This window comes from Lepidothrix coronata, unplaced genomic scaffold (assembly GCF_001604755.1).
Source record: "Lepidothrix coronata isolate B3197 unplaced genomic scaffold, Lepidothrix_coronata-1.0 Scaffold52, whole genome shotgun sequence".
Taxonomy (NCBI): Eukaryota; Metazoa; Chordata; class Aves; order Passeriformes; family Pipridae; genus Lepidothrix; species Lepidothrix coronata.
This window is the reverse complement of record NW_016690232.1, coordinates 4,756,606-4,783,767: the sequence shown is the minus strand read 5'-3', so window position 1 is coordinate 4,783,767 and position 27,162 is coordinate 4,756,606. Positions and strand designations below refer to the sequence as shown.

Sequence of the window (27,162 nt, the reverse complement as noted above, 5' to 3'; positions counted from 1 at the left end):
AACCTGGGATAGTGGAAGGTGTCCCTGCCCATGGCAGGGGGATGGAATGAGATGAGCTTTAATGTGTCTTGCACCCCACACCATTCTATAATTCTATGAAGTACCCTCCCCTGTAAATCCTCACACTTCCTAAATAATAAATAAAACCTTCTGGTTGTTAGTTGCTAACTGGTTGTTAGTTTAATTCGGACCCAGCCACAGGAAAAGTAAAACACATCCATCCCTCCATATGCTGCCCAGGGCAGAACTTGGCTAGGATGGAGCTGGGTCCACTCCAGCTCTGCCTCAAATAAGTCATTATAGCACTATAATGGCCTTGCTTTATAAGTGACTGGGGATTCCTGCCTGGAGGCCCTCTTCCAAACTCACCCAGGCACCTTAAAAACTGAAAAAAAGGACTAAATTAAGGCAAATGGCACCACAGAAAACTGCAGTAAAAGCTACTTATACGATCCTTCATCTAGCCACCCAGCAATTTAGCCATGTGCCACTTCCCCCTCCTTTTCCAACACCTCCAAATTACCTCCACCGTGACACCACAGCACTGATTGATTTGGGATTCACAGGCAGGAGGGTTTGCTTTGCATTGCGGTGGCTCTGTCAGAAAACCCCTCTTTTAATGATGTTGAAAGACTACATATATTATAGCTTCAGACCTTGAAATTTCCACCCTACTGGGAGAGCTAAGAAATTTCCCCTGTTGATCCTAAGAAATAAGTGCTTGGTCTCTGCAGAATTCAAGATCTCAAGTAAAAAAAAAAAATATCTTTAGCACTCAGCCGTACTGAGATCCGACTGGGAGAAACACAAACCAGGGAAGTGCTGCCTTCATGCTGCTGAGCTGCTGCAGTAGAATGAAATTAAGCTTCTCCTCTCCATTTCACAGCTGCCCTTCAAAACTTTGGGAGGTTTTGAATGAAGTAAAAGGTCTGTTATGGTCAGATCAGGTCTCAGGGCAAAGCTAGAAAGTATCCCTAGAGACCATGAGAAACCCACTTTTAAAGTATATAAATAAATATGATATTTTACACATATAAATATAAATATCATAATTCCACTCGGTTTCTGGCTAATAATTTTAGGTTTCTAGCCAAGAGGTGACTGCTGGATGTTTCCAACCCGTTTTCTAGCAAGAAGACAAATCTGTACCAGGAACCTGCAGGGTTCAATCAGCATCACATAAGGATTTTGAGAAGGAGGGTCAATTTAAATTAGATGTAAGGAAGAAGTTTTTTTACAATGAGGGTGGTAAAACACTGGCACAGCTTGCCCAGAGAAGCTGGGGATGCCTCATCCCTGGAAGTGTCCAAGGTTAGGTTGGCAGGGCTTAGAGCAACCTGGGCTAGTGGAAGATGTCCCTGCTCATTGCAAGGGGCGTTGGACTAGATGAGCTTTAGAGATCCCTTCCAACCCAAATACTCCAACTCTATGATCCTCAGGCTGCTGTTGCCAGCCTAACCTGGGGGATTTAAATTGCAAGGAAGATTTGGGAGCTTAACTTGCATAAAACCCACTGCAACTTGTGATGGTTGTGATTGAGATGGGTGGAAACTCTGTTCTGGTTCATGCTAGGGAAAGAGACGAGAAATGCTATCAGCAACACCAAGCTTTGAGCAAAAGTAGTTTAAAATGGACAGCAGAGGAGCACTCATTTAAAGGCAGAAGGAGGAAAGTGTGCTGGAAGAGGAGAGTCAGAGGATGGAGCCGGGGAATGAAAAGTGACAGATGAAAAAACAGAGATAAAAGGATCTGATGGGCTAGAAAGAGGGAAAGAAAAGGATCCACATCGCTTTAACTACATCGCTTCTGGCCGAGAAATCACTATTTTAAAGGTTTCACAGCTTTCTTGGAAATCCAAGCCCTGTGCCCCAGGACTGCCACCGAGCTCACAGGAGCAGTGTGACGCAGGCAGCACACACTACAGACAGCATTTGTCACAGAGCTGAAGGGACACCACTATCGCTTCAAAACATCGAATTTTTTCTACTTTAAAGGGTTTCACGAGTGTTGTCACAGTAACAAGATTAGGTGGAAAACATTTTTCTTCGTGCCCTCCAGGTGTCTGTGCAGCTCACTGGGGCCCTGACCACAGACAGACCAAGACTGTCGGGTCGGTTCCTCCCCCCCCACCAAACCCAATCTCATCTAAAACCTTTGTAACCTAAGACTGGAAATCCAGATGGCTGCAGAATCTGAAGCTATTTTGAGGTGATTTACGTTGCTTCTAATTGGTTCTGAGACAAGATTATTTTTTTAAGCAACATTGATAGGAAGCTTTGTTCATCTCTGAGATTCAGCCCTCTAGAAATGTGAGACACATATAAAAAAACCCACCACACTTTTTTTTTTTTTGTGGAGATGTCTTGAGAATCACGCAGGGCAGAAATGCAAGCAGCAAACGAGCGACATAAACTGTGAAAACTCATCTTGAACATTCTATACAGCAAAAACATCAGCCCTGAATGCACTGCCAGCATTCACAACGTTTGACAGTCTATTACATGTCACACAGACCAAGGAAACCAAACCCACTCAAGAAACCCAGGGCTCAGGTTCCCCAGACAGGCTGAGCACCTGCAGCATGGGGAGAGCCCTCATTCTCAATCAGTCTCAATGACAGCTAATTAACTAATTAGTTTGATCACCCCTCCCGGGCTCACAGGGAAGGAGCGGTTGGAGCTCCTGCTCCAGCTGGGGGTGGCATTTGGAGCTTCCCAGGCCAGGGACATCCCACTGCGAGGGAGGGGGTGGCCCCTAAAGCAGCCGAGATGGGGTCTGCTCCCACCTGCAAGCCACTGCATCAGCACCCCCACGTGGATGTGATCCAGCCGTCACAGCATCACTCCACATTCTCCTGCAGTTTGTGGGCTGAAGTTCCCACCGATGGTTTTGCACCTCTCTTCCCCACCTGAGGTGGTTTCCAGCTGGGATGGACTAAGCTGTCCCTCCCCACCTCCCTTCTGCACACACACACAGCCACCTTCGGCAGCTTCCAGACATGCCTATTAATTTTTGGAGACTTAGGCAAGAATATTAATTGCATTCCGGAGGCATTCAGCATAATAAGAAAAAGCATTTTATACCCTGCGTTGTAATCTGGTGAGGAAACAGAGCTGCACAAAGCTGTTATTTGTGAAAATCAAAGCACATCCCCAGTCTGGCTGCAGCAGAATAGTGACCCCCAGCCTCCTGCATGAGCTCCTGTTACAAAGCAAATCCCAGAAAACTTCCCAGCCTTCGCCTTGCTTCGTTCCCACTTCAGCCAAACCTCTTAATTCTTGTCTGTGAATACCAAGTTCTTGCTATTTGCATCCCCCACCCCTAAAGGAAAAGGCTGTGCTGCTCCTGCATCCCATCACAGCAGGCTCTGCAGCACCTCACCTGGCTGGACCCACCATGGGAAGGGATTGGGAATGCACAAAGGGCCCCTGGAGATTCGAGAGCTAAACCCAACAGCCTTGAGGAGGTCGGAGAGTTTTCAGTATTCAGATCCTCTCGTTTTCCTGTGCAACACCCCTTATGTTTTCCCAGCCATAAAATTGATGTTTATCTCGCTTCTAACTGCCTTACAGAGATCATTACACATTGCAAATTCAACCATTTGCAGACAAAACGAGCACGGAGCAGCCTGGGAACTGTCACACCACCCCTGCTGCCTTGCCACATTGTGATGCCTTACAACCTTTAAGCTGAAAATTAACATATAAAACCAAGGGACCTGGAAATGTTTGTTGGGCGAATGCAGAAAACCAAACAGAGGTAATTCTTCCACCCACCCCACCCCACCCCCTGCTCAGCCAGGGAAAATTAATTTTTAAGCGAGACAAATTCTGCAGCTCTTCCTGTGGCATCAATTAAAAAAAAAAAAAAACACAAAAAAACCAAACAAACAAACAAAAAACCCCCACAAAATAACCCAAGAGGAGGTTGTNCAAACAAACAAAAAACCCCCACAAAATAACCCAAGAGGAGGTTGTTTTTCCTTGTCCAAAATCTCCTTGTTATGTGAAATGTCTCTCTGGACCTGTGCCTATCGGAAGGGACAGAGGGGACAGAAGGCAAAGAGGGGGGTGCAGAAGTCAAAACAAGCCCCAGTGGGTTCAACTCCTGCACGTCCTGGTGTCTGTGTCATGAAGGAGCAGGGAAGGGATGCTGAGCTCTGCCCTCCTCATGCTGATGCCCTCGGAGATTTCCACCCCACTCACTCTCAGGTGCCTTTATTGGTGGCCACAGTAAAGCCACAAGCTGGACACAGACCCTCTCCCGAGGTCTCCAAGTGCTGTAGCAAGGAAAGCTGATCGCTTGGAAATCTTTAGCCCTGAGATATTCCAAGGGTGTCCTTTTGAAAACATTGCCATCTTGTGTCTTTTCAGACACTCAAGCGCTGGTTGCCTTCACATTTGAGCCCATTCAGGAGCTTTATTACACACAATCAGGGACAATAAAGACCCGTGACAGTTACAGATGGCCCGGCTGTGTCCTGTTCCCACTGCTACCTTGTAAAGTTGGACAGTAATGTTTCCCTCATTTTTTTTCATCTCAGTTTATGAGTCCTCTACCATGAAAAGCCACTTATGCCCTCCATAGTTACATATACCATATCCTTCAAGGCCAGTAAATCACAGTCTCAAGTCATGTCAAATTTTGCGAAATAAAGCTAAATTGCACTTGTCCTCTAAGGCAAGAAGCTGCAAAATTGAGAGAGAATGAACTCTGTTTAAAGCCAGGTTCCTGGCTGGCAGCCTCCCATGGTGTGTAGAGGCAAGGATCACCAAGAACCTCTACGTGAAAGAGAAAAGCCTGATAGCAGGAAGCCCCTCTGTGCCACCCCAAGCTGCCTCCACAGTTTTTCTGTAAGTTAAAATAGCCCAAGGTCACACTATTTTCCTCTATAAACTGAGCTCCAGGGCCCCACGGGCAGAACACAGAGGGCTGGGAGCAGGACAGAGCCAGGTTCCAGCAGCATTTATTCACTGAGGCTTGTTCCCTGGGCTGGATTTGTGGTTGGCAAGAAAACTGGGGAGCTGATGGGATCATAGCTTCTTGTTTTAAGAGGGCTTTTTTGTGCAGACAGAAGTTAGAGAAGTACTAGTACAGCAGAGTTTTGCTCTGCTGAGCCCATCTGGGCTCACTCAAAGCGCTGGGCACTGCACCGAGAACGGGGGAAACTGAGGACAAAGAAAAAGCTTTGACCCCAAACCTACCCTTTACATTTTTCAGGGGCACAGTGACTTGTCTTTTCCCTTCTGCAGCAGAGTTAAACTTTCATGAAAGCTGAATTAAGTTGGAGAAGAGCCAGCTCCAGGGACAGACAGCAGTGTGATGGAGTAAGAGCAAGGAAGACCCAGACAACTGGTGTTCCTGCTAATTCCCCTTCCCTGCATCCCACACTGCCAATTTTTAGGGAGCTTAAATTGCTGCATCCCACCATGGCAGAGCATCCAGCCTGGCACAGGCACTAAGCAGCTCTTTCACCATTTCTCACCAAAAGGCACTGCTACTTCAGAAAAAAATAAAGTTTATTCCATGGTCTAAGCTCAGGAGTCTTTTTCCCTTCACAAGGCCACCTCATTCCACACCACACGAGCCCAGAGCACAAGGTACAAGCTCTCCATGTGGAAAAATGCCTCCCTAGAAGCAGGAAGGATCCAAGATACACACACACAAAAAGAGGAGAATTATGAGCAGCCATGACAGAGACAATGAAAAGCAGAAAACAATCCGTGCCAGATCCTTAGCTGATAAAAACCCAACGTGCATAACACAGCTTCGGGCTGGGATACACTCAGCCCTCTCTGAATGTTTAATGGGAGCATATGCATCAGTTAATCAGCAGCACAAGACACAAAGCATTTTGTACCTCCTCGCCACGAGTTGTGCAATTAAAAGGCTTCTCGTTCAGGCACGGAGAGAAAAGTCAAGGGACTTTGGCTGTGAAACATCCATTATTCAAAAGTGTATCCATTATTCAAAGTTTTTCTTAAAATCCTATTGTCAGCTTGAAAGGCAAAAGAAAATGAGTTTCTGAAAGCTGTGCTCTGTTGATATTCCACTCCAATTTTTGCTGATTGTAAGTACTAAAACTTCAGACACTTGAAGGAGCTAGAGAAATCCTTCACAGCTCCTGAGAAAGGCAACACCTTTCTCAGGTAGTGGGTAGTCACTCGGCTGCAGGAGTTCAAGTGGGAAACACATCCCAAGGGTGCCTCCTGCCATCCAGATGTGTGTGTGCAGAGGGGCATCAGACCCCAGGGAGTCATTGCTCCCACCACAGTTCCTGCTGCACAGGGAGAACACTGGGATAACTAAAGAGCCCTACTCCAGGAAAGATGGTTCATAGCAACCACCTCAACAGTAGAAAATATTCAGCAAGAGCAACAAATTATGACACATTACTAACAGTAGAATATAAAAATAAGGATTTACCTCCTCTAGGAGATGGAAAGCATCAGGTCCAGGCATCAGGCACCTCTGTAGGGATGAAGTGGGTCCTAAGTCCAGCTGGCAAGTCAGTCCACAGGTTGGAATCAGGTCCAGGGAAAGCATCCAGGCTAAACTTGCTTGACTACATCCAGAGCAGGAGGGTTTAAGGCCAGGCTGGATATACTGATGTAGAGACTACTGCTTCTGCAACTGAGCTTACAAAACAAGAAAAACTTCCCCCCCAGGTGGAACTTATATAGAGCCCCAGCCCATGGGTGGGGATGCTCAGCTGAGGCCAGTCAGGGCCACCAAAGCTTATAAAGACACTCAGAGGCCCAGAAAGGGCTTACAAGGAGGTGAAACAGGAAAAGGTGGGCCTGTGCTCTAGGGTTGATTGCTAAAAAGGAAGCTAAAATGAAATAATTGTTGTAGTTATGTATCCTATTAAACCTAAAAAATAATCCAGAGTAGTAAGACAATAAAGATGTGTTTTCACCTTAAATAAATATGTGTGAAAAAACAACAGGAGCTTTAGAAAAGTTTCTCTGTCCCTGAAAAGGTAATGCTATAATGCATAGTAGTCTCTCAAGGCTTCAAGATTTTTTTATTTGAGCAGAGGAAGATGAAGAGAAAGCATGGCAGAGGTAAGTAGCGTTCACTGATAAATACCTGTTCTAGTTGTAATAATATATCAGAATATATGCCGTTAAGGAGGCTTGAAATCAGCTTATTCAGGCTTTTTGTATGGACTATGTGTAAGTGTGTGGAACCTTCTGTGGTGTGACCTGAACACACCAAAGACACAGTTTCTCTAAAGCAAATTGACAGAAGGATGATGATTGGAGACTAATAAATGCAGTAACCTGTGTATAACATATAAAAGCCCTTAAATGCTGCTGGAAGCTCAGTGAGTGCCCCAGGGCCAGGGTCCTGTTCTTCCACCGTCACACTGACTATTTTTCTGCTGTCAAACTACCAGCTTTAGGTGTTGCCAATAACTCGGGGACAGCTTGATGTATAAAAGGAAGGCATTATTCAGCAGTCTGTGCTGACAGCTATCTTTAAGCAGCACATTTATCTAAAGTACAGTGATGCTTCAATAGTGGATACCTGTAGAGTGCTTCCAAGGCTCTAAAATGAGCTGGATGTTATCTGCAGGATGGCTATGGCTTACAGCTTATTTGGACACATTTTTTTTGCTGCAATGGGCCATTTTCTGCTATTACCAGCGAAATAAGCTTAAAACCCACTTCTTTTCTTCTGTAATGAGAAGCTGTGCGTGATGTGATGAATTTGCAAAGCTTTTAAAGGATGGACGGGAGTTAAATAACTTCCTCCAGGGCCTAAGGCGCTGCCGAGCAGGACTGGGAGTCGCTGCTGCACCCAAGGCAGGCTGAGGAGGGGCATTGCAGCAGAGGAAGCTCTGTGGAACCGGAGGCAGCGCTGAAGCAGCTTGTGTAGCCGGAGTTTGTGATGCTGGAACAGCAGGGCACAGCACAGACAAATTGCAGCGCTGTCAGATGAAACTGTTCGGCTGTGGTGACTCCACAGTCCGTTGTAGCTCAGGTTTCTCTCGTTAAGCTTCAAAGAGTCACAGACGGCTCGTTAGCGGAGATTCGGGTTCCTTTTGTTTGCATAAAGGAGTCTCATAAAGGAAACAGTGTCTGCAATCGACCCTCCTGGGACCGAGCCGGATTGATGCAGGGTCGGGAGCACAATCCTCCTTTCCCGGCAGAAATGCCTGGGAATGTGGTGGGCTAGGGGGAGGGACGACAGGAGAGCAGTCTCCCTTCCTTGCTGATCACTGCTGGAGGCAGGATGGGCTGGGGAATTCGTTCCCTGTTCAAAACACGCACAGCAAACCTTTATTCTGTCACCTTTCTCGTTTTGGACCTCATGTCAGATCAGACCTTTTTGTCAAGCTGCTCGGATACCTGCCAGAGCTGTAACTTGCTGGAGTTTGGAAGTGTGTTTTGTGCTGGTTTTGGAGTCTGTTTTTAGAAATTTTAGGAATAGGAAGAAAAGGCCAGTGGGGACTGGTGCAGGAAGGATAGGTGAGATCTGTGTGGCTGTGGACAGTGGCTGAGCTGCAGAGTCACCTCTGGATGGCTTTTGGTGGCCATTGGTGTGGCAACCTCACAGAAGGTAAGTGAGCAGGAAGGGCAGAATGATGTAAGGGAAGAATTCGGCATCCAAGTCTGGGCTTTCCACTCCTGGGATCCACTACTGCTGTTGAAATAACTCAGGACCAGACCAGCTCCTGGGTATTCCTGTATTCTACATCCCTGAGTGTGCTGGGTGGTGGCTATATAAATATTTCTGTGGAGTTAAGCTGTTACTTAAGGATTAAAATGCCATCAAATAAGTAAAAAAATTATTTGAACACCTTCAGAGGTGCCCGGAGGGGGGAAATGCAAATGAAGGCACATCAGGATCCACTAATCCACTTCTAAAGTATTATCCCAGCACATTATTCTTTAAGAACACAAGCCCTTTGGTAAGGGAAGGGAGTGGGGGTTTGTGACATTGCCATTAAGCATTTTGCAATCCTGGCCTTGCAGTACCCGACCAGGAGTTAATGACTCCCTGGCTCCAACCCAATGAAAGGAGATTAAAAAGGGTGAGGGGAAAATGGGATTTCTTGATTCAATATTTTTGTTTCTTAGAGAAGCAGGACTCTGGAGACTTCTGTGCCAGGGGCCTAATTGCACACAAAACCCTGCTTCTACAAAATAAAGGAGCTTTGCTAAAATATTCTGAGGAATCTGCTCCATGCTTACCCCTTCTAGTTTGGAGAGTGCTTCAACATGGGCATGGATATTTTCCTCCTGGCAATACTGGGAAATGGAGGAGATAGAGGAAAAAATAGAGAAATCATATTCCTGGTAGGGACTTGAAAGGCAGACAGATTCTTGGGAAGCAGCAGATTATGGGGAATAGAGGGAATTTTTTTTCTTGAAAAATCCGTTCCCACACCAACCTGCAAGGAGAGGGAGGAAAGAAGATGAATCTGCTAGAGGTCTTGCACCTGGTCTTGAGGCATGATCTGCATGCTGAGGAGGGCTTTTATTTCAGTGTGACTTTCCAGAGCTGCCTTGAAGATGTTTAGATGGGATATTGGGAAGAAATCCTTCCCTGTGAGGGTGGTGAGGCCCTGGCACAGGTTGCCCAGAGAAGCTGTGGCTGCCCCATCCCTGGAAGTGTTCGAGGCCAGGTTGGATGGGGCTTGGAGCAACCTGGGATAGTGGAAGGTGTCCCTGCCCATGGCAGGGGATGGAATGAGATGGACTTTAAGGTATTTTCCAACCCAAACCTTTCTGTGACTCTGTGTCCCCAACAATGGCCTCGATGCCATGTCAACTGCTTTGCTGCTTGTGAGCATCTTCACCTCCTCTCTCTCTGCTCCAGCTGCAGTTCATGTTGTGGCTTGTGCTGCTCTTCAGAGCCAGCTCATATTTTGTGTCATTCCCAGCTGCCACTGTCACCTGAGACCAAAGGTATACCCACTACCCCATGCAGAAGCTGCTCTGCTCAGAGAAGCCCAGAGCAGCTCAGGCTGGAGGTGTGTTTGTCATTTTATTTATAGCAAGTGGGAACTTGAGGCCAGTGGCCAAACACTGTATATATTTAAACTACATAGATGGCACAGCAGACAAACATGCCATTCATTTCTGGAAGGTACAATATATTTCTAAGCCATAGGAATCCCCCTGCCCTCAGGGATGTGCTGTGGGAAGGAGGGCAATCCCCTCCCCTCTGCCCCAGCACAGAGCTTTGATGTAGTGAAGTGAAACCTTCTGCTAAGTAGGGACTTGTGTTTGATGCTGACTTTACAAGCAGAAGTACATTAATTCCAGGCTGTATTGGAAATGTCACTCCTGTACTGTTCAGGCAGCCTCCTCTGTGGAGCAGGGGGAGGAGGGTGGCATGGATCAAGGTGTAGACATGATTCCTGCAGCCTGTCCCCTCCTCTGCTGCTGTCTCTGCATGGATATCAGGACACAGCTTTATCTCTATGGCTTTGTCTGGGGCCACTTCTGTATTTCAGAGGAGCAGAGAACTTGGCAATTCAGCTGGCAGCTGCTACGGAAAATTCCACAAGTTGGACACCCCCACTACAGCTCCCTGGACAAGGCAGAGTGGCACAGACCCTGCCCCTCACAGCCAGAGCTGCTGTCCTGGAGCCCATCAGGGGAGGCACACATGGACACTGAGCTCCTCTTTGGTGAGACAGCTTTGTGTTGGTGCCTGCCCAGGATGCTTCCCAGGGAAGGGAACAGGGAATTCACTCCCCACTGCGTGTGGCCTGTGGGCTCTCAGCTCTGGACAGGTTCACCAGGAATGTCAAAATTCTTTGTAGAAACTTTGTGTTGAAGGGTTTGAAGCTCATACTGCATCTGTGTGGGTTTAGCTTATAAGAGTTGCCTTTCCTGCAGCCCCTTACAACTTCCTACTGATGAAATTCAGCGGGTCAGGGCTGTTCACTGAATCTCTCCCTGGCTATATCCCACCTGGGTGCTGTGCAGTCCTCACCTCCATGGGATCTGCATGCTCTCCTCTGCTTAGAGGGAGGGAAAATCAAGGTGCAAACCTGAAATGGTCCCCCCAGCTTATACAGATGTGTTGAGAAGAGACAAGATGCCAGGGTTTTTGACAGCTGAACGCACAGGTTTGGGATTACACTCCATGTGCTGCCCTTTGAGCAGTTGCTGCTGCCACTTACCCTGGTTGAATCCATGTCCTGTGGTCAAGAACCAGCAAGATTGTGACATAGGTGTTTGATGTCCTTGTAAAACACCTTCAGGGATCTGCCACAGCATCTGCTTGAAGACCTGGGACACAAGTAAACTCTGTTGAGCTGGTATGTGGAAGTTTGGTTTAATAGTTTTTATATCTTGTAACAGCCCACTGTTTGAAAGTCCCCTTTCCCCCCAAGCATCCCACTCTGGCAGTGGTGCCAGGGCAAGAGAAAAAAGTAATCTGAGTTTGCAAGGCAGCGGTTCAGACAGAACAAAATCCTTGAACAAAGGGACAGAAGTCTTTGCAATTTTGGAAAACAAAGACTCTGTATCCTCACCTTCTGATCAAGGACACACTCTGCTGCCACAGCTTTAGTGCCAGTCACACCACTTACTCTGTGTCCCTGCCAGAAAACCCGCATTGGATGGGTGTCAGGAGAGAAATGACATAGCCCTGCTGTTTTCTCTGAATTAAACATTTCATTTCCCTGTGTTTTCCGGAAGAACTGTGAACAGCTCATGCTATTTCTAGTAACAGTCCACTTAGCAATCGCATTAACTGCATGTATTTATCCCCTTCATCTTTTGAATGTGACTCCTCCATCAGTAGAGCTCGGCAACCCTCACCCACATCCACCACCGCGATGCCGAGGCTTGGTGGGGGCAACCTCCGTGGCACGAACCTCACTCTCCACCCACAGTGCCCGATGAGGGACCTCGAGCCCATTCCCAAACTCTTGCATTCCTGCATTTTCTTACCTCCTTCACCTTGCACGAGGGCCGAAGGCCGGGGAAGTTGCGAACGGCAAAGCACCGGGTGGGCAGGAGATGGCAGCAACAGCCCAGCAACCGCTTTCCCTCGCCGGGACGGGGTTTCCTTTCGTCGGGAATACCGGAACGTCTTTGCAGAGGAAAGGAGTCGTTTTGACACCTTTGGACTTTGGAATTGTGATCAAGGCACAAGAGACGCCGCTCCCGGACTGGAAAATCAAAGGAGGTGGCTCAGCCTGAAGGACTTGGTGCGAGGAGGAGCACATAAGCATCACCCGTGCAATGAAAGATGTTCTTCCAGTCTATGTTGGTCCTTACTGGGGACATCTGTGGATTGTAGCTCCTGGGTGCAGGTACATGAGGCCCGGCAGATTTTAAGCATGGTTTTCCTGACACATGGGATGTTGTCCCGTGGGAGTTGGTGGAAAAGGAGCAGCATACATTGAGGAGCATTGTGGTGCTGGGACAGTTTTGTGCTATGCTTCAGTTTGGGATATTTGTTCTTTTAGTCTTTGATCATTACAGGAGATTTGTGTGGATTTGAGCTCCTGAGTGAGGTATGTGAGGCCCTGTGGATTTTAAGCTGAACATCCCCTTTCCCCAGTGCAAATAATTTGGAAAAATAAAAAACACCCTTTCAGAGCTCTGCTCTTTCAAGGACATGGGAGATAGGTCCTGAACACGCCACAGTGGTGGGGGTGCATGCTGGGATGTGCTGGCAGATACTGGAAGTGACATGTGGGATGGGAGTGAGGTCCAAACATCATGCTACCTTGCATCCTGGTTTTAATCTTCCTCTTTCCTTATGACTTCTACGCCTTTTGCAACCTGCACGTAAGCTTTGTTTGCACGTCCTGTTCTTAGGCCGCTTCACTAGGATGGGATTTACAACATCTTCCAGCTCTGCTGCTGCTTCTCCACCTGGATGTTTTGGACAAGTCCCTCGTGTAAGTTCAGTGTCCACACTTGTAAAAAGGAGGCAAAGACCCTCTTCTCTGTAAAGATCCTGGAGATGTGAGGAGAGGTAACTTTTTCTTGCTAATGCATCATTTAGGGGGCTGATTTGAAAGCAGGGCTTATGCTGTTGTAAGGTGTTGCCCAAATGCTACAAAAAGAGTTAGCCCCTCGTGTTGGGGAGAGTTTCAGGGCAAATGGACGGGGCAGAGGCTTCAGAGAGGGGGCTGCAGGCACTGTCAAATTTCCTCAGTAGGGCTTTCTCTGGTGTGTGGAGCTGGTGGCCACTGCCCTGGCAGCAATGTTTGCAGAGGGACAAGAACAGCGGGAGAGATCCAAAGAAAAGAGGGTGCTGGAGAGGGAGATGATTTGAGCTGAAAGAGGGAAACAGAGGAACAGCAAATCCTGGAGATAAGACCAGGCAGGCCAGGTACAGGATCCCTTGAGAAACATGATTGATTTACTTCCCCAGTGTAAGGGCATTAGATTGTTCTCAGGGATCCATCAAATGCCACAATTCTTTGCAGTGATCACTGTACTTGGTGGGGCTGCAGAGGAGGCAATGGGACATCCTGCATAACCAGAGGCATTGCCAGCTTGGTAGCCCTGAGCATCTCCTCTCCAGGAGGCTTGTCCAGGATGCCCACCCTGAAACACAAGACCCTGCAGGAGGTAAGATTGAACCCTCCATCCTCTTGCCAGGGCAGTGTTTCATAAAGCCCTTCCAAATAAAGCTGAGGAGTATCTTCGGGGTGCTCCAGCATGGTGGTGTAGGAGCAAAGATCTTCAGTGCTGGGCTTGGGGGGGAAGCAAAGGAAGTCCTGCTGTGGGATTGAGCTGCAGGCACCCCTGAGGGAGACTGAGTGCTGAAGGGGAGAGAGGAATGGATGAGGAAAAGGAAAGGGTGCCTTGTCCCACCTCAGCGGGACTTGAGAGGCAGAGCGGGGTTGTTGCAGCTCCTGGCAGTGCTGCCCCCAGCACAGCATCCCAGGACACGGCTGCCCACGTGGCTGTGCGTCCCCAGGGAGCTGGGCGTTGAACACCGACTGAGGCTTTCAATACTGGGTAAATACAAAAATGCTGGGTAGATATTTAGAGCGTCTAAGTAGATCTTTGCAGCTCTGGTGAACCACACCGGCAGAAAACTTTGCAGAGGAGCATTTTGCATTCCAAAGGCTAGATTTCTTTTTTTTTCTTTTTTTTTTTTTTTTTTTTTTGCAGTGAGAGAGTGTTCCTCTTCAGGAGCACGTGGTGGTTCCCAGGTTCCCAGCAGCAGTAAAGGGCTGCGTGCTGCCATCGCAGTGTGTCATCACACCGGTTTTCCCGATGGAGAAACCAAATAAGCAGGGGCCACGGGGTTGAGTCAGAGCTCACAGAGCCACAGAGAGATGGGGATGAGAATCCCTGATCTGCTGACTCCCTGTCCCATGGTTTAACCACAAGTTCGTCCCTTCCCCTCAGGGGATCTCGCACTCCAAAGCTGTGCTGCCTTTTGCGCATGATTTTGGGAGAAAACTATTTTCAGAGAAAATAATGTGCTGCTTGGGCTGAAGCATCTTATAATAACTCTCTGTCCAGAAGGCAGATGGGAATGCATGCGGGGGAGGGAGTATGAGACAACAAATTTGGGGTTGGAGAAGCCTGTGTTGGCTGTCTGGTACAGCTGTGACCCTAAGAGGGAGACCATGGTACATCCAGCAGTTACTGCTCCACGCAGCAGTTACCCCACAGAGGCACAGGGCTGGGCTGTGCCACGTGGACAGCGTGGCTGCCCATCCCATGTCCTGCCATGCCTGTTGCTTGACAGGGAGTAAACTTTGCTGGCTGATTGTGTTGGAGGCAGCTCGTGCTTGGCAGTGGTGATCACACCACCTGTGTGTCTTTATCTTCAAGTGAAGCCCGTGTTTGCACGTCACCGTCCTTTTGTTTGGCACTCAGGATGGGGAAGAGAGGTGATTTCCTCTAATAAAATCCTGCCATAGCTACAAAGACCAAAGCAACAGCTACGGGACTGCCAGACAGGATCTGTGCCCTGATCAGAGCTCCAGCTGACGTGCCACAACGTGGGATGCACTGCAACTGAATGGATGTGAGATTTTTCCATGTGTCCCCTTTTTCCTTCTAGCATTGGCTCCAATTAGTGGTATTTTAGTAGCTTAGGGAGAGAGTGCCTTTCCTGGGGTCATGAGCCCTGGTGCATTGTGGTGATGTGAGGGAGGAGGGAGCTGAGTGCTGGTACTGGTTTTAGATATACTGTATTCTTACTAGACGTGCACAGCTTGGATCAGGATCCTGCAAAAGGATCATGAACTGGCTCTTCTCTGGGGCAAGTGGATATTAAAATATCAGCTGTGGTCATAGAAGATGCAGTGCTGAGACTACACTCCCATGGAAAATATCCTACATATCTCCTGAGTGCTCAGTGTTTGTCAGTCTGCACTCGTGCACAGGGAGCCCTAAACATTTTGGTCTGGACCTGCAGAGGTGATCAGGCACTGCACACCTGGAGAGAGGAGGTTTGTGGGAGCACTGGCTGTGGTTTGGGAGTTCAGGCTGCTGGGATTAAAGCTGTGGAACTGCAGGGCAGTCACAGCATGGGCTCTCTCCACATTATACACTGTCCTTCCCCTCTGCCCTTGCCAGGCATCAGCCCTTAAATGTGAGCTGAAGTGGACAACTTGAAAAGCCTTTTGCTGCACTTTGCCACGGGGGGTCTGTCAGCTCATTTCATCCATCACATAAGCATAAGGCCAATAGTAATTGCTTCTTGTCTCTGCTGTACAGGGCTGCTTAAAAAACAGAGGCACAGCCATGAAGTGTCATTGCTGTGACATTTTCTGGCCAGAGAAAAAAAATGCTGCTTCCCAACAGCTTCCAGCTTCCCTCCCATAGGTGAGGAAGGACTCACCTTAATGTGCTTGCCATAAAGGCAGATGTAACCAACCTGAATGACTGTGAATCACTGTGCCCCTGCCCAGGATGACTGTCTGGGGGATGGACTGGTGTTTCTTGGCCAGCAGTGTAGGAAACAGGATGGTCAGCTCCTCCTTGAAGCCATTCAGATGTAATTGAGATGAATCCCTCGTGGAACCCTCCTGGCTTCTGCTGAACTATGACACAGATGGGTCTGGCTCACTGCATGCAGCAAAAGCTGCTTAATTAGAGCAGCAGCTCAATTTATTTATTTTGGATCGTCTTTATTAGCCATCACTTAAGCTTGTAATTAAGGGCAGAATAGGGACTGTAAAAAGGGTTCCATCCTATGCTGCTTGTCTTCCCCCTGAGTGTTGCTCTGGTCTGCTCAGCACCTTCAGGACTCTCTCCTGTACAGACAGCGCTGCTGTCACCTGCACTCCAAATGCTTGCTTTATTCCTGGAAAAGCTGAAAGGAAATGACAGTATGTTTATCCTGGAACACTTTTAATTGACTGAGGTAGAACATCTGATGCCCCAAATGCTATGTAGGCACAGTAGGAGCAGCAAGTACCCCCTGGAGGGATGTTGCTGCCCATCTCTTAAAGTAAATAGCCAGGTAGGTTTGTACTCCCTCACCCAGGAAAAAGAGAGGATCAAATCCTTGTGGAGACCCTGGCAGGCAAAACAAAGGCCTGGAGAGTGAGACCTGAGGCTCACCTGGTAACCAAGGAATCCCAGACCTTCTCAGGAGAGAACAGTCCTCAGAAATGCAAAGCTACATCACTGCTCTGATTGTGGCTGTTATTGTCATGTGTGTATAACCTCGTGTTCAGTGGAGGTATTGCTGTTCAGGTGTTTCTTCTCAAGTGCCCAAGGTGTTTTTATGGTTTTCAGTCTGCGTCTGTACCCCTCCAATGTCCTGGATCTCTTCCCTGCAACCCTAAATCCTGGTTGCACTCTTTGGGCTAAAGTGCTGCTGTGACCAGCACCACACAGCTATTTTTCACTGTAAGGCAGTTCCTGCTCTGAGACTGAGTTTTCTTTTGTATGATCCAATTCGGGCATTCCTACAGTTTATTTTAATTCAAGTTGAACTAGTACAAGCATTGGCATGTAGCTTTAATGACCTCTGTGTTTTCAACAGGGACTGAGTATCTCATTCCTGTCACTGTGACCTGCTCCCGGGTGAGGATGCACCATGGCCATCAACCCTGTGGGGCAGGCTCTGCTCCCACGAGGCTCCCAGGTGAGAGGCAGGGATGCATCTCCACCCCAGGATTTTTGCAGGTGCCCTCCTGGTGGGAGGTAGGGCTGGACTTTGCTTTGAGAGCTGACAGCTACAGTCAACTGCTTGTGTGTGGTCCGGGAGGAAATTCCCCAAACTGGCATCCAGCCCCTGTAAAACCACAAGCAGCTCCTGTTTGTGGTGCAAGGGAATGTGCATTGACTGCCAGGGTCTGCTCACAGGACAGGGGAGAAGGCTGGAGGTTCTCTTCATGTGTATGTGAGCTGTTGTGAGCTCCAGAGCAGTGTTCTTCCTTTATTTGTTCGAACATCTAAAGGAACAATAGGTTGGAGGACTGGGAGGGGAGAGGAGGAGTTTGCTCCTCCTTTCTTGTGAAATGTCAGCATCTCACAGAGCTCTTGATCACTCATGTTTGGTGGATGATTCCACTGCCTGCCCCCTCGGTTGCAATGGTAAATACGGAAGGGCAGCATGGGGAACCCCACAGCAGTATTTTTAATGAAGAGCCATGTCCAGACTACACCAAACGAGGTTATTTGTGTCCTGGTACAGCCTTTGTTTGCAAACAACAGCCTCTCTAGGTAACCACACAACAGAGCACAAGTGCCTTGTTATTTGCATCTGTCTCTGTTCACAATAGGGAAGGAAGGGAACCCATCTGTTTGGGCAAGGGAGACAAAAATATAGCAGAGAGAAGTTGATTAAATTCATAATACAGGCAGCCCAGAGAAAGAATCCTGTGTTTCTGGAGATGGAGATAAATCTAGTGATTATTCTTTGCCCCAAGTTCAAGCCATCTAACTGGGAGACTGACAAGAAAAATAGGGACAAAGAAATCATTCCTTCCTTGTTGGCCTCATTTCTTGCTCAAAGTTAAAACCCAGACCTCTTTGGCTGAGCACAGTCCAGTAACTGCACCCTGTCACTGACCCCCACGTCCATCCCACGACCTTCCCTGCACTGACTTATCATGGCATCTGCTGTTGTCACCTCCCCAGTGTCCTGGGGACCAGCCTCATCACAAAAAAAGAGCTGGTTCAAAGGCTACATTTTTAAATGGGCTCCCTGAAGATGATCCAACGCACTAAGAGAAAGCTGGCAGGTTTGTCACAGTCTTGCCTTTGCTTGTTAGAGTCAGCCAGAGAGTTTTACAGATCTGTTCTGAAGGTTGCTGGAGGCTGGTTATTTTGTTTTAAAGTCAGGGCAGCAGCAGACAGACAGCCATTATTAAACAGAGAAATTAAAAAAAAAGGAAAAGCCATTTTGGCTTTAAAGCCAGCTGACTGCTTTTGACTGCTGAAGGATTTATGTCTGGATATTTGACCTGCAAGGCAAGGGGATGTGTTGTCAGAGCAGAGGATTTGAGCAGCTCCAGCAGACGGAGAGGAACCTCCACCTTCTTTAACAAAGGCCCTGTGCTGACTTGTGAGTGCCTTTGATCAGATTTCAGGTACCCTGGCACGGCCACATCCAGCCATTCCTTGAGCTTTTTGGCCAAAGAAGAGATCTGGAATCACAACTTTGTATTCCAGCACCAGCCTCTTCATTTCCCTCTTCCTCAAATCCCATGAGAGGGGGGAAAAGAAAAGTCAGTGCTGTGCATGCCTTCACACTTGTTTTTCATGAAGGACTTGGGATGAAGACAGATTTCACCCTAAGAGCATCCCATTGGCAGGATATGGTGCTCTTATCTCAGGCTGCTCCCTTAGTCTCCTCTGAGTAGTTTTTCTCAGGTTGAGAGGATGTTTCTTAGCAATTAGACAGAAATTGGCTGGTTTGGTGCACTTTGGACATATTTTACAAAGGTATCCAACGTGCTGCAAAAGGGCTGGCTCCAAGGAGGAAAAAAATGTTTCCCAGCTAGAAGAGTCATAGAAGTAAAGAGCTCACAAGGGGTCAGTTGGTCACCCCTCACCCCAAGCTGTCCACGGAATCACCAGGGTTTATTTTTGGATGATGTTCTCCCAAGACTGAGTCATATTTCCTGCTCAAGAGTTGCTCTGAAAGGCTGCTGTTGCAGGAAGGGTCCACATTTCTGTCTGATTCATGCAAGAGGCGGGAGTGGCCCTTTCTCTTGTGTTCGAGTGGACTTGGATTACCAAGTTCATATGGAAATTAGAGCTGAGTAAACAAATATTGATCTGCCCAACCTCAGGTCACAGCTGAAAACAATGTTCTGAGGGAGTATATTGAAGGGGCAGGATCCCATCAGATGGTTATAAAGGCAGGGTGAAATTCAATCCTGCTCCAGGGAGTTTGCAACCTCACTATAATCAACAGGAGCATCTGAAAACCCTGGTCTAGTTTGGATTACAAAAACCAGTGTCTTCGAGTGGTTCCTCCTCTAGTAGCTGTGTCAGAAAATGATTAATAAAGGGTCCAGACCTGCTCAAAAGAGGAGGGTGAGTGACAGCGAAATAGCTGTGTTTTGGGGGCATGCAGGGCTAGAAGTGGATCGGGATGGGAGGAGACAACAGCCCATTGGAGGGAAAAGCAGGGCAGTGGGATAGACTTCCTCGGGATGATTAATGCCGACCCACACACCACCATCGTTCAAGGGATGAGCGTTCCTTTTAGACAGTGACTTGCACTGCTGAATGTGCAGTGTGGTAATTTTCCAGGTACTTGGCCATTTGACTCGAGGGGGTTTTTTTAAGCATGCTGGATGAGATGTGATGTCTTGTGAGCACTGGAGTGGAGGCAGCAGAGGGGATTTTTCCCACCGTGGTGAATAAAGTAGGACATGTTGCTTTCCCAAGCGGAGTCTCTGGCCCTCCCGTGTCTCTACAGGGTAACAGTTTATTTGTTAATACCTTACAAAGAAAAGCCAGGGCTTTTCTCAATGGTCTGAATATTCCTCTAAAATCCACACTGTGACTTTGGAGAAAAATTCAGGCTATTGGGATCGGTGTATTCAGGCCAATGAGGCTGGCTCGTTGCAGGTCTGATCCTTGCAAGATCTCTGGGATTAATGAGAAAATTGCTATTATTTTCCCAGTAACAGAATGGTTTGGGTTGGAAGGGACCTTAGAGAGCATCCCGTTCCAACAAACTGTCTAGTCGGACGGATTTTCCCTGTTTTCTCTCCACCAGGATAGAAGGACAGGAGCAATCATCCATCATGGCACATTGTCACTAGCCCGGCAGACAGCAAGCACCAAGTGTGGAGAGGACAAGCTCTCACAAGTCCACATTTTTCTGTGGAATTGCCCTGGTTCCTGTTTCACAGGACAGCAGCCTGGCCTTGACTCGACAGAGCAGGACAGGGTAGCTTGAAAGGGGCTGTCGAGGGAAGAACAGCTGAGAGCTACAACGATCCCAGTGTGTGTATAAATAGAGATGGGGCTGTTATCCTGATGAAATGAGACCAGATGTTTCTCCCAAATCCCTGCTCTCTGCTAGTGAAAATTATAGTTTAGTTACAGCAGGGCAAAGCGGGCAGCAGAATGTTTTAGACCTACTGATGTTGGGAAGTCAAAGGGGAAAAATGCCTCACTGGGCTGGGGGATACAGTGCCCTGTGACGCAGGGATGGATTGGGCACGGTCAGAGTGGAGGAGCCCCTCGCTGCCTTTGTTCTATTTTGCTGCTTCCTATCCCGGTATTAACAGGCTGAGTTTAAAGCCCATGCTGCGACTGCCTTTTGTGAGGTAGAAATTCAGTGTCAGCACATGTATCCTGGAGGCAGTTGGCACGAGATGAAGGAGGGATGGCAGCAGCAGTTAAAACTGGGCCTTGGCTCTTTAATATTTAACTTTCCCCAGTGCTGTTTTTTTTTTTTAATCAGTTTGTGCATTATCTGCCATCCCCGTTCAAAGAGGGTTTTAGCACAGAGATTTCAGTGCTTAATCCCAGGGGCAGGGAAAGCGGAAGAGTCTCTCTGAAGGTTCCAGGGCTCAATCTGGCCTCAATTACACCAGCCTAAATCAGCAAAGAGTGGCCACGACAGACTTTGATGTGACCACGTCGGGCTGGAGGTAACAAAATTAGGAGTAAGTCCCATATCTGTCCAGGAGACGCCTCTGGTCCCTAAGGCTCCATCCATAGGGAGTTCCCAGGAGGATATAAGCATTGCCTGGCTGGCTCAGAATAAACGTCCACCTTGGGCAACAACCAGTGCCTGGCCGTGGCCAGCTGCAGATGCTTAGGAAGGGATATCGGAAGAGGGAGAGTATAAAGTGATCCTTCCTCCGGCATATCCTCCCAGCTCCCGGTAATCAGCAGTTGAGGGACTTCCTAAGACGGAGGTTGCATGAATTTGTGTAATCCCTTTTGTTGTCTTTTTTTTTTTTTCTTAAATTATTATTATTCATTTATACTTTTGGCCTCCACGACATCCTGTGGCGATAAGTTCTACAATGTAATTATGTGTTGTGTGAAAAAGTACTTCCTTTTGTCTGCTTTAGGCCTGGCTCCTGAACATTTCTCTCCGTGATCCTTCGCTCTTGTGTTGTGAAGGAAATGGAAAAGAATTCCAGCTCCATACCAGACTTCTCTTGACCTCTTCAGACTTCTCTGTCTTTGTTTGTCCCAAGGTTTTGTTCTTCCAAATTGGAGCTCCTTGTTTTTCTAGCCTTTCTTCCTCATATGGTATCTATCCCATCACTTCCACTGTCCTTACCGCCCTCCTCCACGTCTCTTCTCATTTTATTATTGCCTTTTTTTGAGATAAGATCACTGAACTGAGACTTGACCACTCCTGAAGACACGAATTCATTCTGCTGGAAGAAGGTCAGCTCAAAAGGTTTTTTTTCCTCAAGTCACTCTTGTGTAGTTCAGTTTTTTCTACAACACGTACAGTCCTGGGCTTAATGGAAATACATATGTAGCTCTCTTCAAACACTTGGATTTGACCTATTCTGAGCAAACCTCTAGTCCTAGTTTAACTAGAGCCTGTGGGTTAATGTGACATCCACAAGTAGATCAACTAATGGGTCTGGTTTACATGAAGGGAATTTCATGTATGTGCTTATATTACTGCTCATTTATTCCTGCACAAATCCCCTGTGCACTACTGGTGGAGAAGGCCCACAGCCAGAACAGCTGAGCTGGTGAGCATGAAACTCGGGAGTCTCTGATTTCCAGAACATCTTTATTTATAAAATATGTCTATTTTTGCTCCTGCCATGCCTGCAAAACCAGCCTTCCTATTTTAGTCATCCCTGCCCTTTATTATTGTTTGTGTTGCCCCAAACCTCACAAATGGGGCAGGAGAATGGATTTTGTCTCCCGCTGCCGTGTGAATTTCAGAAACCACACTAGCCAGTCCTTCCAGACCTTGCTGCTTAGGATGGCTTGATCATACTTGCAGATACAACCGGTCCTCATTTGATGGGAACCAGTTGCTGGTGTCTTGCACTGCTCCTGAATAAATGTTGTCCCAGGATTGTGCTGCAGATTTTTAAAACTCCACTTTTGGCAGTAGCTTAGCAGCCACATCCTTCCCTCACAACACGCCAGCTTCTCTCCTGCTTCTCAAAGCAGCTTCATCCCCCTTGCCCACCGTGTGCCTTGGGCGAGTTTCCCACAGCAGGGAGACAGCCCAGACTTGTGTAAAGGATGGAGAAGTCTCTGGGAGAGTAGGATAAACTTGAGGAGTTTATCAGATCGTGGCCCCCTAAATGATAAACTGGAAGAATATGTATATTGTTATACTGTCAGCAGCAGTGGGAATGAGCAGGGGTAGAGAGAATGTAGGAGGGAAAAACTGCTTTTCCTATTCCTTTACGGTATTATTATGGCTTTTTATGCCGATATCTGCTCTGGAAGGAGTATCCCACACACCCTCAGCTCCCAGAACTTTGAAACCATGAGGCAGAACATATTTTAGGGTGGGAAAGAGGAAGGAGAGGTTACTGGGTGTGCTGCTTCTGTGCAGAATCACCCCTGTCACAGTGGTGGAAGGATAAATCCTCACCAGGTTTCATCCTGGTTTAACTCTTCTTGTTTGTGGGAGTAATTTTAAAATCCTTATTTCCCAAAGAATTGAGGCTGACACCATCAAGCTCACAGGATCTCTCTTTCCCCAGATCCTGCCTCTTACCTCCTACAACCTCAGGAAGTGCTGAACTTGCTGGTCTGTTTCAAAGAAAACAAACAGAGGAATAAAGGTCCAAGAGCTAAATAAATCTCTGCAGGAATAATGAAAATTGGCAGCAAGGTAAAGCAGAGAGATCCTACAAGCCTCTGCACTGAGGGTGTCCGCCCTCTGCTAGATACCAGGTGTGAATTTGTAGGAAGCTGGGTTACATCTGTTTTGCCAATCATGAAACAACAAAACATTTGGAAGAAGGAGGTTTATTCATTTTCCAATTCAGCTTGGAAATTGCAGCAGGATGCGTGTTCCCAACATAGAATGGAAAAACTGTGATGTGAACTCATGTTGTTTCTCTCCCAACTGGGTAGAGAATGACCCAGTTGTAGGGCAAGATTCAGGTCGAGCTCTCAGCCAAGCATGAGACAGAAACCCACAGGAAACAAAGTTTCATCAATTAATCATAGGGCTGGCAGGACTTTTTTCCTCCACTGAAATAGTTAATATACCTTCCATCATGGACACAACTATACTGGTGTGAGGGTGCTCCAACCCAGTTGCATCAGGAGGGTATCGTTCGCTGCCACTTTGCAAGCCCTCAGCTCCCAAGAGGAACTTTTGGGAATTCCTAAGACAAACATTCAGGCTCAGGCAGCTGATCGGGACCTGCCAAGCTGCAGAGCTCAGGGATTTACAGCCCTTTCTGAGGGAACCTACTACTCTTCAGCAGTAACTCACTGTCTGAACCCTCTTATTCTGCTCTAGTGCAAAACAAAGCATGGTGAGAAGGTGTGGGAGCTGGATCTCTTTTAAAGCAGCTGAATGGCAGCGTAACTGCCAGGGATCCATACTCATTCAACTGCTATTGCAATAAAGAAAAAAATTAGTGCCTTTATACCAATGCAGAAGTTGTGTGCAGAGATGAGCCCTTGGACACAGCCTGTGCTAACGGGGATAATCACTGAATCTATGCACTTGGGTGAACCTACACAGTTCATACTGATCACGGACAGGCATGGATTCAGTCCAAGAGATCACAGGGGTGGAACCCAAAGCAAGCTGAACCCCTTTGCCCATCTTCCCTGAAAATTCCAGTCACGATGCCATGATTTAAAAAGTCAGCGTTGGATGCGTGCTTCACTCACAGCTATTTCATCCTAGATTTTTAGAGAACGTGTACCTTAAGCACGGGGAAATTCACCAAAATAAAAAACAGAAATGGAAAACTAAAAGGTGGTGTACTTAGGGAGGTCGGTAAATAGGCATTCAGGACAAAACAGCCCGCAAATCCCCTAAATGAAATGGATTTTATCAAGCCGGTTGTCCTCCTTTCCCTGCAGCACGTCTTCTCGTGTACCTGAAAGAAACAGGCTGCGTAAAGCGCATGAAAGATTTATCAGTCTCGGTCAGACGTGCTCTGCGCCCGAGAAACCCCATCTCGGTAAATCCATCTCCCTCACGTTCCCGTGGCGCTATCGGGAGAAAGGGCCGCTGCGAGAGGCGCGTGGCCGTGCCCCCCCCCCGCGGGATTATCCCGATTAGTACTTCTTTGGGATGCTTCTCCCGAGCCACAACTCCCCTTCCACCGCTGCCCTCGCGCGGCTGAGGGGAGGGGCCGCTCGGGGGCCATTTTGAAGCCCCTCAGGGGCGGCCGCACGGAGCCCCGCGCAGCGAGGCGGCCCCGGGATGGGGACGGCGGGGGAAGGGGAAAGGGAAAGGGCTGCCGGCGGCTCTGAGAGGAAGAACGGTCAGACCCTCCGCCGCCTCCCACCTCTCCCTCAGGGCGGGCGGGGCGGGCGGGCGCGGGGGCTCCGCCCTCGCTGACGCGGCGGGCGGGGAAGGGGCGGGGCGCGGGGATGGAGCCGCACTGAGGCGAAGCGCGGCCGGGGCGCAGCGCGGGCGGCGGCGGCGCCTCCTTATTTCCCCCCCCCCCCCCCCAGTTCCCAGCATGGAGGCGCCCCCGGGAGCGGCGGGCGAGCCGGCGGGATGGACGGCGGAGCCTTTCGCGGAGCCGGAGCCCGGCGCGGAGGAGCTGGAGGCGGGCGGCGCGCTGGACCGCGTCCTGCGGGAGTCGGTCTGCCAGCAGCAGGGCTGGGTCCGCGTCTACGGTGAGAGGGGCGCCGGGGCGGGGAGCGGCGGAAAACTTCCCGGCCCCAACTTCTTTCTTCCTTTATTTTTCTCCCCGCTGCCGGAGCTCCCGAGTCTCTTTACCCTCCCCACCTCCTTTCCCGGAGCCGCCGGTTCACCCCAGCCCGCGCCTTCCCCTGTGGCGGGGTGCGGGATGCTGCGGGGTGGGAGCCGCGTCCAAGCCTTTTGTGTGCCCGCGGTCCCGGGATGCGGGTGCCGGCGGGGCTGAGCGCTGCCGTCTCTAATTAGCATTAATGAGGTACTAAGGGCCTGGGAGGTGCTGATACGGTGGGTCCCGTCGCCCCAGACTTACTGGTCTGTGTTGAATTGGCACGTTTGTTATTCATAAAAGGGATGTTAAAATCTCTAGCAGTGCAGGACGCGGGGTTGTTTCCCCTTCTTTGTCAAACTCTCCCTGGTATGTAACCTTTTAAAATTAGCTTGATTTATGTGGCCTGGCCTCTGGTTTGTTTAGGCTCCCACAGCTGAAGTGCAGTCGGGCTTAATCTCTCCATCAGCACCTGAATAGTGGAAATTCTGTTTTATCTCGTCCTTGTCTCTCCCTCTTGTTTGTCTTGGTAATCTAACGATAATTACTCCCAGGCTTCAGAGTGAAGAGCACTGCTGGCAGTATCTTGTTTTCCCTCCTGTAACAAATTTGATGGTCAAGCCTTGAAAAGGCGCCAGTTGTGGTGTGTGCTCGTGTTACCTTTGTCTAATATTGTTATTGTTGCCCCATCTCTGGAAGTGTTCAGGGCCAGGCTGGAAGGGGCTCGGAGCAACCTGGTCTAGTGGAAGGTGTCCCTGTCTATGGTAGGGGGTTGGAATGAGGTGAGCTTTAAAGTCCCTTACAACCCAAACTGTTCTCTGTTTCCATGATTGTGGAGAACCTGTAAAACCACTTTTTTATTGGTACTTTTTAACATCAGACCCTGTCACTCTGATGATTGTTCCTGTCGTTTTACTCCCCTGCCCTGAATCCCAATGAGATTCCCCAGGTTTTCCCTGCCCTGTAAAACTAGAAGCAAATGCTCTCTGTTACCCGTGTCATTAATCTGTTACTGGTTGCATTATTCCTGAAACACAAAGATGACATGAATAAGTTATCTGCAAGAACTCTGCTGTGTTTCTTGCCTGATGACAGGTAATTATTGTGAATACCACCAGCCTGAGCCTTTGCACATATCAAATGAGGAAGATCAGGCTGCAGCTTTTCTGGAGAGCATGGTCTGTGTTTATTTTGGAAGCTTGAAAAGCTGGTGCAGTGGGACAGAGTTGTCTGTCTACTTTCTGTCTGGTGCATCAATGAGTGAAGTTATACTTAGCACAATTAATTGTAATAGAAGTTTGGGATTTTTAGTCGTTTCTACCGTGTCTAGCTTGCTGCTTCTTGCCTAGCTTGCTTTTGTTAATCCCAGCCTACAGCTGAGACTATAAAATGCAGCTTTGCACAAAAATACCTCTCTGCTGCTGTCAAGGGTTGCTCCAAAGAAAGCAGATTGCCTTCAGGTGGTTTGTTTGTTGAAAACACTTTCTAGAGGTAAAATGAGAACGTACTTAAGAAGAGGATGTCTGGCACCGGGCTATCTGATTGTTACCCAAGGTTGTATCTTCCATGAGTGGAAGCAGGAATGCGGTTTCAAAATTAGCCACAGTGAGGGACATTGCTTGTTGATAAAGTCATATGTTGTGATGTGTTTGTAGTCTGACACTAACGTGTAGATAAATAGGAAAAAAATTCCCTGTGACGGGGCCCAGCCAGCTCACAGGCTATAAAAATCAGGGTAGACTTCAAGCATGTAAAAATACATCTCGTAGCCCAAGGACAATAACTAATTATTCCTAGTCTGTGTTTAGAAACAGCTCATTATCCCTCTCCCTCATAAAGAATCTGATGGAGTAGTGTCTTCTCTCCTTCCCTAAGATATTGCCATTGGATTAGCTACTATTTGT

General features: G+C 48.2%; 1 protein-coding gene across 1 annotated transcript in view; it reads left to right on the top strand.

Moving 5' to 3' along the window:
* Nucleotides 1-27,162, top strand: part of RASAL2 (RAS protein activator like 2) — a 189,903-nt gene that overhangs the window by 369 nt on the left and 162,372 nt on the right. The window lies entirely within an intron of this gene.